Genomic DNA, 13897 nt, shown 5'->3' on the forward strand with positions numbered 1-13897 from the left:
ATGCAAATTCTTGCAATTTTTTGACTGGTCTTAAGATTTTGATCAGGAGTGTATTTAAGGGGGGGCAATTGTAAGTTTCCCTCCTCTGTGAATCTTCTCTGAAGAGTAGCGACATGGGAGTCTCAAAAGAACTGTCACATGAACTGAAAACAAAGATTGTTCACCATCATGAATTAGGGGAAGGATACCGAAAGCTGTCTAAGAGATATCAGTTGTCTGTTTCGACAGTTAGGAACATAGTCAGGAAATGGAAGACCACAGACACAGTTCAAGTTAAGGCTCGAAGTGGCAGACCAAGGAAAATCACGGATAAACAGAAGCGAAGAATGGTTAGAACAGTCAAAGTCAACCCACAGGCCAGCACCAAAGACATACAACATGATCTTGCTGCAGATGGAGTCATTGTGCATCGTACAACTATTGCGCGCACTTTACACAAGGAGCTGCTGTACGCAAGAGTGATGCGGAGGAAGCCTTTTCTCCGCCCACATCACAAACAAAGCCGCTTGAGGTATGCTAAAGCACATTTGGACAAGCCGGCTTCCTTTTGGAATAAGGTGCTGTGGACTGATGAGACTAAAATTGAGTTATTTGGACATAACAAGGGGCGTCATGCATGGAGGAAAAAACAACACAGCATTCCTAGAAAAACACCTGCTGCCTACAGTAAAATTTGGTGGTGGTTCCATCCTGATGTGGGCCTGTGTGGCCAGTGCAGGGACTGGGAATCTTGTTAAAGTTGAGGGACGCATGGATTCCACCAAATATCAGCAGATTCTGGAGACCAATGTCCAGGAATCAGTGACAAGGCTGAAGCTGCGCCGGGGCTGGATCTTTCAACAGGACAATGACCCTAAACACTGCTCAAAATCTACTAAGGCATTCATGCAGAGGAACAAGTACAACGTTCTGGAATGGCCATCTCAGTCCCCAGACCTGAATATTATTGAAAATCTGTGGTGTGACTTAAAGAGAGCTGTCCATGCTCGGAAACCATCAAACCTGAATGAATTAGAGGTGTTTTGTAAAGAGGAATGGTCCAAAATACCTCCAACCAGAATCCAGACTCTCATAGGAAGCTATAGGAAGCGTTTAGAAGCTGTTATTTCTGCAAAAGGGGGATCTACTAAATATTGAGTTATTTTTTTTGATTGTGGTGCCCAAATTTATGCACATGCCTAATTTTGTTTAAACAATTATTACACACTTCCTGTAAATGGAATAAACTTTGTTTCACTTCTCAAATATCACTGTGTTTGTCTCCTATATGATATATTTAACTGATTTTGTTTATCCTAAGAACCAATGATTTATGAAGGAAAATCATTGAAATTAACAAGGTTGCCCAAACTTTTGCAGACCACTGTAACTATGCCCACACTCACTTATACTAAAGAGCAATTACTCTACATCGCTGTATATTTTTGGACAAAGCGAGGAAGCCAGAGTGCCAGTAATTCAGACATCCTGAGTTCTTGGAGAGGCTCCAACTGACGGCAGCCCAACCTACTTTTTGATTAATTCAGCTGACAACTGTTTCACCACTTTGGGACACTTCTAGACTATTGAAAATTGATAGACAGCTCATCCATAAATCTGAAATTAAAAATAAAACAAGACAGTGACGTTATAGCAAATGTCACATACCCTTCTCCTGATGCAGTAGAGCACTCAGCATTTCACACCCTTCATGTTGATAAGTGTGCATTATACCAAAGAGCATCAAAAATTACACATACTTCACTTGACAGGACTAGGTGTTCCACTTGTTTTTTGTTTTGTCGCATGTTTTTTGATATGCCAACATACATGGGAATATAGAAACTGTAAGACAGCAGCTTAATGACACTTAATTGTAAATGACACTAATGACACCATATTTTACCTAATTTTAGAGAAATATTTTGTCTCATAAACAAAATGCTTGAAATAGCATTACTTTTTAAGGAAAATTAATTATCATACCATAAGTAAAAGATTGGAACATAATCAACAAACACTTTTCTTTAACATATGCAAGTGGTATGAAAAATGTAATCTAAGCATTGACCTTCTAGTCTGAAAAGTTTCAAAAGAGACCTGACAGTTATTTTTGGTGTTATGCTCTAGCCTCTATCCTTGTTAACAGGAAAGCCCAGATTTGTCTGTCTAAGGTGCATTTCCCCGTGACGGCATAGAGCCACCACAGCACAATGCTGCATTGTGTATCAGCCCTCGCCAGGTCCTCGGTATGTACTGTTTGACATTTGTGGCATTCTCACTGAGTCTCACCACGATTAGTCTTATCAATGTGAGACAGGCTGATTGAGAAAGATAAGGCCTTCATCAGCTTTTGAGACAAGCACAGGGTTTTTATGAAGAAAAATGCTTTCTCTGACACACATCTCACTTTGGCGCTTATTAGAAGGTCAGAGATTCTTTATGATAATGGGATCTGGAGACCAAATGGCAGCATATTGTCCCAAGTATGAATAGCTTCCTGGCTAAGGAATGCTGACAAAAACATCCTCTGGCACTGTTTGCACAGTGTGTTGTAGAAAAGTCCTACTAGTCACAGGCATGTCGGTCCTGGGGTAAACTGATAGCTGTTCTTTCTTTACAGATCAGCACATCGGCCCTATGCAGTCACATTAACCACTGGGATATACCCTTCACAATCTTTTTGAGTGAAGAAGAAAAAATAAATTAATAAACCAAACTGTTTATTGCACATAAATAATCAAACAGTGGCCTCTTTGCACATCAAGTTCATAAAGTATAAAATAAATATTTTCCGCAACATTTCACAGTTGTCGTGTTCCCATCATATATTCATGTGAATTTTGAGAGAACCTTGAAAATGAAAAAAAAACTTGGAGCTTGGAGCAAATTAACCAGGCTATGCAAAGCACAGTTTCTTTACAAGTTGAAATGACACATTGGTTGTAATAAACAGAAGGTAGAAGTTGCAAACTAGCATGCACCACATAACTAATAAATGTGCGTAGTGGGAATATGTGGGCAGACGACAACAGTGGAAACAGCTGATTAGTCTTGTGAAGTAAATGTTCGCTTTGTCAGAACCAAATTCGCAAATGTGTTTCCATATCCTATTTTGTGCATTAACTCTTTTCCTCAAAAACCACCTCAAGCTGCTATCAACATGGGCCTGGCATAATTCGATCTAGATATTTGACCACTCTTATCATAATTGATAGGTTCCATTTGATCAAGATGTTTTTCAGCTACAGCCAGGCCAAGCTTTTAAGCATAGTCTACAGTTTTTCATACAGGCTTGAGGTCAGGGCCACTCCAGTGTTTTAATGTTAACCTATGTTTTAATTTCAAAGGCAGTTTTGATGTGTGTTTGGCACAAATGTCATTTTGGAGCATTCAGTTGTGTTCCAGCTTAAGCCATCTGGTTCTTGATCCCAGTTTAAGTTGAGGAATTCTGGTGTGGTAATTTTTCTTGGTTATTTCATCCACTTGTAAAATTCACCAGCACCACTGGCTTCAGGATGGGCTCGCACATCGCATGAGAGAAAACAAAATCTTAGCATGACCTGAGTCCGCCCCACACCCGTGACATCAAGGCGCAACTTGGCTGTAATTTTGGTTCGGGCTCTGGTCAGGTTTGGGCTCAGGCATGAAATCTATACTCTAGTGTGAACTGATCACCGACCCATTTGTAAACACGTCCTGCCAACAGCCAATGAAAAACAGAGGCTGGGATACAGTAACAGCTGCTAAATAAAAATATTTTTTAACTATACAACACTGTGAGCCTAAATGCACAACAAAAATATCCTAAGCCATTACAATTACATTGTGATAAAAAAAACAGAAAAAAAAAAACAAGAGATACTCAGGTATACAAGACAAAAGCACTTTAAATAATGAAGGGTCTTACTATAATCAAGCAAATATTTCCATTTTGGTGTTTATTCAGAAGTTTATCAATCATTATGTTGCAATTTATACCTTAAATTTGAACATATCTGATATTTAGAATTGAGAACAAACGTTATGTGATTTTAGAAAGTGGTTTCCCAATATTATTAAAAGCTCTTCAGCTCAGAATTGGGAGAATCATATTTAGTGCAATGTATACAGGAGTGGACTATATGAAGACAGGGATAAACTGCTGCTAAGTTAGTCACTACAAAGAGAAAAACACCTTCATTCAGAGATTTAACATTAACAGATTTTAATCTCCTTATATTGTTTTTATTAGAGTATTAATGCAAACTTATATTTCTAACTGGGTATATATATATAAACATCTTTTAGATTCTTTTTGGATGGTGAGTTAAATGTTACATAATTAAAAGATAGCAGTAAATAATCACTACAAGATTGAAAGACTATGATCAAATGTTCATGTGGTCATTTAGATCCGAGGACAAACAGGACAGGTTTGGAATCATACAGTGATGCAGGGTTAGAAGTGCAGAGGGTCTTATGGATTTGAAAAGAAAATATTTACTTCAATCATGAGAAATTTGAGGCTTGACTTGGACTTGACCTGTGAACTAACCCTAACCTTGTTGCATTAGGTTATGACATTCTCTTCTTGGTTGAAAATATGAGTTCTAATGTCTTGTAATAATACAGGTTTTGGATTAAGTAGGACCAAAATTAAACCAAAATGTTTCTTGTTGAAAACAGCCCACTGTGTTCCGTATATGGTCATTGTCAGGGTTTTGTTTACCGATTAACTCAGGACGCACACATGGGACTAAAAGTTTGAGTATTTATTGAAGGAAGTATGCTGGGTGGTGAGTGATGAAGACCGGAGGTTCAGGACTGCAGAAGGTCAGGGATGAATGTGATGGCAGGAGCTGACGGCCCGGAGACAGAGAGTCCACACTTGCTAGGTGCTGCTCGGCTAGCAGGCCTCATAGCACTCAGGTTAGCAGTTCATTGGAGACACCAGGGCACAGAGCTGAGCTTCACCAGGGCGGCTAGTCAGGTTAGCAGAACTTGAGAGACACCAGGGCTCAGAGCTGAGCTTCACCAGGGCGGCTAGTCAGGTTAGCAGAACTTGAGAGACACCAGGGCACAGAGCAGAGCCTTTCCAGGATGGCTAGTCCAGTTAGCAGTTCTCTGGAGACACCAGGACACAGCAGAACCTCTCCAGGAACAAACAGTGAACGAACAGTCTTTAGAGTGACTGACAGGACTAACCTTAACAACAGGAGCAAAACAAAGCTTCCAAGGCAAAACGGGGACTGGCATGGAGAGGTGTGGAATGATGACGGCCCAGTGCTGAACTGAAGGCAGAGGGAGGTTTAAATAGAGCACTTCACAGGTGGAACAAGGGTCTGGCTAATTGACATTACCCCCCCCCCCCTCAAGGCCGGACTCCGGACGGCCTAAAATCAAACAAAACAAACTACAAAGTGACCGAACCAGGGTGGGTGGAGGGAAGGCAGGATGGTGGGCTAAAATCAAACCAAAACTACCCACTAGGGCGAACTAAAAGGGGTTTTTTAACAACCCCTGGTAAGCCAAACAAAGGGCGTCTAACAGATGTTGGCGGGCGTACGACAACGCCAAGGGGAAAGAACGGGCGTACGACAACGCCAAGGGGAAAGAACGGGCGTACGACAACGCCAAGGGGAAAGAACGGGCGTACGACAACGCCAAGGGGAAAGAACGGGCGTACGACAACGCCAAGGGGAAAGAACGGGCGTACGACAACGCCAAGGGGAAAGAACGGGCGTACGACAACGCCAAGGGGAAAGAACGGGCGTACGACAACGCCAAGGGGAAAGAACGGGCGTACTTAACGCCAAAGGGAAGGAACGGGCGTACTTAACGCCAAAGGGAAGGAACGGGCGTACTTAACGCCAAAGGGAAGGAACGGGCGTACTTAACGCCAAAGGGAAGGAACGGGCGTCCTAACACGCCGGGGAACCGAGAACAGCGGGCGTCCTAACACGCCGGGGAACCGAGAACAGAGGGCGTCCTAACACGCCGGGGAACCGAGAACAGAGGGCGTCCTAACACGCCGGGGAACCGAGAACAGAGGGCGTCCTAACACGCCGGGGAACCGAGAACAGAGGGCGTCCTAACACGCCGGGGAACCGAGAACAGAGGGCGTCCTAACACGCCGGGGAACCGAGAACAGAGGGCGTCCTAACACACCGGGGAACCAAGAGGTCTAAATTCAAGAAGACAGAAGAACCAGAAGGCCAAAAACTTAACTAAGGAAGCTCTAACTAGCCAAAGCTAGGGAGCGTGAAACAGCTCATAATCAGGGGTCAGAAGTCTAAGCAAGCGCTAGGAACTAAGGAGTGCTGGAACCTAAGGAGCGCTGGGACCAAAATAAAGAATCAAAGCCAAGAACCAGAAAATAAAGGCAAGACAAGAAAACTAGGTCAGGGATAACACCACAAAGAAAAACTATAGCAAAAAACTACTAAATCAAAACAAAATACTAAGCAGAACTATGAGACTAAAGCTAAACTAGAAATTAAGGCAAAACAAGAAAACTAGAACATGAAGTAAACTAACGAGAAAACCAGAGAACTAAGGCTATAAATGAGGAAGCAAAGCAAAGCTTGGAAACTAAGGCAAAATCTAGAATCCTAAAACGGAACAGGAAAAACAAAAGCAAAACAGAGACTAAGAACTCTAAGAAAACAAGAACCCCTAACTCTAAAACCCCAAAAATCCTAAGTAAATCAAAAACTGAAATCGAGCCCAAAAAAATAACAGAAGGCACTGGCCTTAAGGGCTCAGGCAAAAACGGCTGCTAAGCAAAAAAGAAAAAGTCTTCGTGGAGGTCGTCCTGGACGAGGCAGGCGGCGGAGCAGCAACGCCCGACTAAACCCTCGAGGAGGGCGGCCCCGACGAGGCAGAGTCGAGCGGCTCGAAGTCCGCGGCTCCGGCCGAACAGAAAAGTCAGAGGCGGGAGGCGGTGCCAGGCTACAGGTCTCGGTGGAAACCGAGGCCAGAGGCGGGTCCTCCTGGACCTCCTCGCGGAACCCTCGGGCTGAGGCAAAGCGGCTCCCTCGGAGGCCTCGGGCTGAGGCAAAGCGGCTCCCTCGGAGGCCTCGGGCTGAGGCAAAGCGGCTCCCTCGGAGGCCTCGGGCTGAGGCAAAGCGGCTCCCTCGGAGGCCTCGGGCTGAGGCAAAGCGGCTCCCTCGGAGGCCTCGGGCTGAGGCAAAGCGGCTCCCTCGGAGGCCTCGGGCTGAGGCAAAGCGGCTCCCTCGGAGGCCTCGGGCTGAGGCAAAGCGGCTCCCTCGGAGGCCTCGGGCTGAGGCAAAGCGGCTCCCTCGGAGGCCTCGGGCTGAGGCAAAGCGGCTCCCTCGGAGGCCTCGGGCTGAGGCAAAGCGGCTCCCTCGGAGGCCTCGGGCTGAGGCAAAGCGGCTCCCTCGGAGGCCTGCGGATCTATTTTCTTGGCGGCCGGCAGAGCGGAGCCTTCAGTGGTCGGCAGAGCGGAGTTTACTGGTGGAGGCGGAACCATCTCCTCGGCTACTTCAGGCAGTGACGGGCAACAGGCTTTGGAGGGCGGCGGCGCCGGGCTACAGGCTTCAGAGAGCGGCGCCGGGCTACAGGCTTCAGAGAGCGGCGCCGGGCTACAGGCTTCAGAGAGCGGCGCCGGGGTTGGAGGCGGATCCTCCTCTTGAGCCTTGACGGACCCTCCGCGCCGGTGGTTCTGCTGTCTTCGCCGGGAGGGGACAGATGAGGAATCTGGGGCAATCTCGGGGGTGGCAGCTGGCCAGCAGGGCAGAAGGTTGTCTCGGTCACCGTAGTAGAACTCCCACAGCTGGCTCTCCTTGATGCGTGGGGCTCTGCTAGGTGGAACGATGAGCTGAGCTTCACCAGGACGGCTAGTCAGGTTAGCAGAACTTGAAAGACACCAGGGCACAGAGCAGAGCCTTTCCAGGATGGCTAGTCCAGTTAGCAGTTCTCTGGAGACACCAGGACACAGAGCAGAACCTCTCCAGGAACAAATAGTGAACGAACAGTCTTTAGAGTGACTGACAGGACTAACCTTAACAACAGGAGCAAACCAAAGCTTCCAAGGCAAAACGGGGACTGGCATGGAGAGGTGTGGAATGATGACGGCCCAGTGCTGAACTGAAGGCAGAGGGAGGTTTAAATAGAGCACTTCACAGGTGGAAGAAGGGTCTGGCTAATTGACTGGTAAATGATATCAGGTGTGACTGACTGCTGAGGAGATGAAGTGGAAATGACAGAAAATAACTGATGACTGAAAACAATAAATAAAGTCAAACCTAACCCAAAAGAGATGAAAATATGAAAATAACAGAAAAACAAAGCCAAACCAAAACTCAACCATGACAGTCATACAGGGAAAGAAAACGGAACAACCTGTGAACCTTTTTTAATTTTTTCCAACATATTTAGACATGAGGATGTTTATCATCAACATTACAACACTGTGAAAGTCATGTGATAAACAACAAAAACAGAGAAACAGATTTTTGTATTTCCAGTGTCTCTTTTATTGAAGAAATTAGGACACCCCATGTTTGGTCCCACTTAAAATGACTAAAATCACACTAAGGTGTGTCCATATGATAAGACCAGTATGAGTGAGCGTTTTGAAGGAGGTTTACCCTGTTTTACCTCAGACGTTTCCATCTCCTGATTTGATATCAGAGTGAACACTATGGGGAGATCCAATGAGTTGTTTGAAGCCTTTAGACAGAAGACAGTTACAGCTAATGATAAAGGTTAAGGATTTAAAGACTTCTTAAAACAATAGTTGCCATTGAAATGAATGGAAAGATGACCAGTTCGGGTCGACTAAGAATGAAAGCAGACTAGAAGATGCTAAAAGTCTCCAAAATGTCCTAAAAGGACCTATTATCTAGTGTTGAGGAAACCCATGCTCTCTAGGAAAAACATGGAATCCAATTTTTTTCACGACTGTATCATTATCGTTTATCTTTAAGAAATGGACTGACTTGGGTTTGGCTTGAGAACTAACAAAACTCATTCCACCACTCAGTATAGGAAAGAGGGAAGAGCATTTATGCAGCGGCTACTTTGGCTGAGCAATGCAGGGAGGAACAGCTGTAGTCCCTGTGTCCCCAGGAGCAGATCCTTCCTCTGACCCATGATATCTGACAAAAAGCAACACCCGGGCTGGAATTTGAGCCCACAATCTGCCTTCATCTACTTCATACCAGTACCAGAAGGTTTTCACTGCGCACTTTCTGGGTTCATATTGGATTCCAGGAAAGTTTTATTGTACAGAAAAGTAGCACAGAAAAGCACAGGCTTGGTGTTGAGTTCAAAGTTTTAGTTTTAGAACCCTGGTTGGTTTTGATTCTCATTCTTCAGTTTTCTGTAAAATAATAAATAAATCTTTGTGCATCCATGCCAGCCTCCGATTGTTGCTCCTGAGCCCTGAGGGTTGTTTGACTTTTATTCTACTCATCACTCTAACTACTGTGCACCTCCAGCTGAAAAAGTAGCGGTCACACAAAGACTGCATCCAACCAAACACCCCGACACACACATGCACACACTGACTTGCAGAAGACATGAAGACTTTGGCTGAATTTCATTGGCTTCCAATCATTTTCAATCCTTTCTATGGGCTTACCCTGACCCTGACCCTCACCGTAAACCTAATTGGCACCGTAGTCCTAAACCTAGCTATTTGCCCCCCCCCAAAAAAGTGAGGACCAAAAGAAGTTCAGAATCAGAATCGGAATCAGATATACTTTAATAATCCCAGAGGGAAATTACTTTGGTAGTAAAAGATGAAAAAATATGTTCTTACTCAGCTGCAAGTATAAGTACACACACACACACACACACACACACACACACACAGATGTTGGAATGCACATAATTGTGTGGACCTTCCATTGACTTCCATTGCTTGCTATGCGCAAACCCTGAACCTAATCTATAACTAACCGTAACCTAAACTTAATTCACACCTTAGCCTTAAACCTCAGCATTAGCCCCAATTTGCATCGTGTGGACTTTGCAAAATGTCGTCATAATGCCAATTGTCCACACAATGTTGGTCTACTGTAAAGTTTTAGTCCACACAATGATAGACATACATTTGCACACACATGCCTGGGTCACGCAATTGTATATTTTTTTGATATAATAAAACTACTAATCTCTTTCTCCTGATGTCTCTTCGCCATGCTCATCTATTTTGATGCCAGACGCTTTCTTTCTTATGTTTTAAATGAAATTATTATGCTTTTAATAGCACACCAGTCACAGCTACAGGTCTTAGGATATGTCTCTACCAGCTTTTCACATCTAGTAACTGAAATATTTGCCTATTCTCAAATTAATTTAGGCCTGGTATTTTGACTGGGCCATTCTAGCATATAACATTAAGACAGAGCTACAATATTTCAAGGGTTGTTGTCTTGCTGGAAGGTAAACCTCAGCCCCAGTCTCAAGTCTTTCACAACCTCTAGAAGCTTTTCTTCCAGGATTGGCTTGCATTCAGTTTTGCCCATCCTACCGTCGATTTTGAACAGCTTCCTTGTTCCTGCTGGAAAAAAAGCATCTCCATAGCATGATGGTTACACAATGCTTAACCATGATGTAATCAGGGTAATGTGTAGCGTTTGCTTTCTGCCACTCAATGCGTTTTGGATGAAGGCCAAAATGATCTTGTCTGACCAGAGCACCTTCCTCCAGATGCTTGCTGTGTCCCCTACATTGCTTGTGGAAAAGTGCAAACAACACTTCATCTGGATCTCTTTCAACAATGGTTTTCTTCTTACAACACTTCCATCAACACCAGATTTCTGGAGTGTATGACTAATACTCCGGGTTCCCACGGGTCCTTGAAATCCTTGAAAGTTTGTGAATCTGAAAAAATAAATTCAAGGCCCTTGAAAGTTCTTGAAAACAGCCAAAAAAACACCTTGTCCTTGAAAGTCCTTGAATTTTTTTGTGGGGTTGAAATCTCACACGGATGACGACTCGTGTCATTATTTTACTACCACACGATCTTTTAAAATTATGTTGATTCCGCAGACTTTTAATTTGCAAAGGTACGTTCGCTCTTCTTTGTTAGTTGGTAGGCTACGGTTCAGGCCTACATGCGTCCAATAGGTTACATTTACGCAGTGTTGCCAACTCAGCGACTTTGTTGCTATATTTAGCGACTTTTCAGTCATTTTGCGACTAGCGACAAATCTAGCGACTTTTGGAGACTCTTACGTGAAAGCACGTATCGTTTATACTCTTGTCCTCCAGCGGCAGGTGCTGCCGTGGGGCGCCTCCCCTGTCCCAACCCCGTTCTCCCACTACCGCAGGAGTCCCTCTCAGCGCTGCAGTCAGAGCCACAGCATGTTTCCCCTCAGCGTCCAGACTGCAAATGAAGCGCGCATGCGCCGGGATTGACGGCGCAGGTTGATCATAAATATTTATTTAAGATAAATATTTTATCTTAAATAAATAACGGCATTTGATTCACACAGCCACATGTTCATGTTTCACCGTGATTTGTAAGCTCCTTGGTGGACCACAAGAGAAAAAAGAAAATGTAAAAAAAAAGTTGAAAAGAAAAAATTTGTAACTCCGCCATAGTGTCTCTTTATGGTTCATTTTGCCGGTCTAGAACCCGGGTAAAGGAGGAGGGTTAGTAAAATGCACTGAAATTGTGTCTTTAACAAAGGTAACAAAAGCCTGAGAATGATTTAAATCTCTGAGCAGCTTTCTGGCAACCGTGGCACTTTAAACAGAAGTCAAAAACTAGCTTAATCAAAGATGAAAGTAAGTGAAACAAATTGATATAATGCTGAACATCTCAATGCTGCACTTTTTTCCATAAAATTCCATGAAACGGTAGGCTAATGTACATCTTATATGTAATGTAGTATGGCATAGCCATGTACTGTGGATATAAATGTAGGCTATGAATATGATCAATATCAATGTAGGCTATAAATCCATTTTCTTGCATTGCTTCTGACCCAACAACTTCTACGCTGTTTAGTCTTTTATTGAATTTGCATTGTATTAAAATATGATAACCTATTCAGCGGTCACAGTAGGTAAATGCCGCCACGTGTGGTCCTTGAATTTGAGGAAGTTGGCCCTGGAAAGTCCTTGAAAGGTCCTTGAATTTGATGTTCACAAGGTGTGGGAACCCTGAATACTCTACTAATGCTACTATGAAACCCTGCATCCACTCCATTGTTATCGCGGGCATCTTTTACTCTTCTCCGATAAATGCTCTCCTCGTGAGTGACATGTAAAGGAGTTCCAGCATGACCTTTTCTCAGCCAGTTAATTTACCTAGTGCCACAATAAAATCCTTTGTAATCCCCAATGAGAAATTGCGTAACCTGTTGAGCTTGTGAGTTCATGAAATCTAAGGAAGGTAAGGCTGAAATGTTCTCAATTATCAAATCAAATAAGAAAACAATTCATATATTTTTAAAGTACATGTGCCAAATTTTGTTCTGTTAAATTGGAGGCATGTGAAAGAAGGCCTGCAGGTGTTCAATGGACTACTTGGATTTACTCCCAGAACAGTTTGTAAAGGAAGGATTAGGCTGTGTTAATTGGATTAATGATCTAAAAAGATTAGGTGCCATGAAGAGAAGTTCTCCATCTCTTCAGCTCAACACAGTCAGCGACTAATGTAGCTCATGACTATTAACACGCAGCCCGGTGTGTGTGTGTTAATGCGCTGCCAGATTTCTGACCTGAGCTTAGTCAGGTTATGAAAATGGGATTCTTTGGTGTTCCACTAAAAAAACAAGTAACACTGGCAATGATTGCACCCTAAAATGCACTGAGTCAGTCAAACAAACTGGTCCAGTGTGCAGCCCCCTTGTTTCACTGCTAATTTTGGAGCTTTAACATAAAACTGGTGTGGTCTGTTCCAGGGTTGGATCTTTCTTTAATTTAAACCTGAAGAGTCAATAAATATATATCAGCTTTGTGTGAAAACGAAATGCATTTCCACTGCTGTCTAAGGATTTTTGAGTAAAATAACCAAAGAGATAAACATGTCAGGAATTAACTTAAAGAAGCCAAATATGGCTTCTTTAAGAGGGGGATATTCAGAGGGGGATATTCCTGAAAATTCAGCCCAAGGTCATGCTTTGCAAAGGTTAGAGAAGCTGCAAAACAACCCAAGAGCTTTATCTTAGACACAACAAGCCTCAGTTAACATGCTCATGGTTCAAGGTTCATGATAAAAAAAATTGAAAACATTTGAACAAGACGGATTTGTTTGAAAAGGTTACCAGTAGAAAGTTTTATGTTAAAACAAATATGGCAGCATTACCAAATACAGAATCTCTACACAAACCCTGCATGCCAAATGTCAAAAATAGTGTTGAATGAATGATAAGTTGGATTTTTATTGCATTCACAGGATTTGCCCTCCTTGTGGTTATTCAATCATTTGGTAAATCAGTTGGATACCAAAATATTTTTGTTTTTGTAACAGAAAGGATCGGGTGCATGCAAATGTATTCAGCAGCAGCTAAACACGTTTGCATGCAGGATTACCACATGTGCATTTGCATGTGGCAATGTTGCATTATATTTTCTATGATGATCAGCAAAAAAAGGGCAAGGTGGGTTGCTATGGTTTCAGGCAAATGACAACTTCGGCCTAGGTCTTAAAAACAGCATTAAAACACATAATTCTTAACTCCTTGAATTAACAGGTTTTTGTAGGAATACATTTAGAGTGTTGTATGTAAACCCCTCTCTTAAATGTTGTTCCTTACTAGTTGAACAGTGCAGAGGAATAATTTTGGGACAGAGATGCTAGTCTTTGTGCCGCTTTATTTTTTATTAATTCCTTTGTGGTTTTAGTTACACCTTAGCTAATGTCACTGTACCAATCTTGTGTCAATATCTACCCACCTTTTTTGTGGGTACATATTTGTCTACATAGTTGGTAAAATACTTAAAAAAGGCCTTT

At 43.1% G+C, this 13897-nt stretch overlaps 1 protein-coding gene across 1 annotated transcript in view; it reads left to right on the forward strand.

Moving 5' to 3' along the window:
• The window catches only part of LOC105929825 (synapsin-3), a 172494-nt gene that overhangs the window by 74912 nt on the left and 83685 nt on the right, over positions 1-13897 (forward strand). The window lies entirely within an intron of this gene.

The sequence above is a fragment of the Fundulus heteroclitus genome, chromosome 17 (assembly GCF_011125445.2).
Source record: "Fundulus heteroclitus isolate FHET01 chromosome 17, MU-UCD_Fhet_4.1, whole genome shotgun sequence".
NCBI classification, from domain to species: Eukaryota; Metazoa; Chordata; class Actinopteri; order Cyprinodontiformes; family Fundulidae; genus Fundulus; species Fundulus heteroclitus.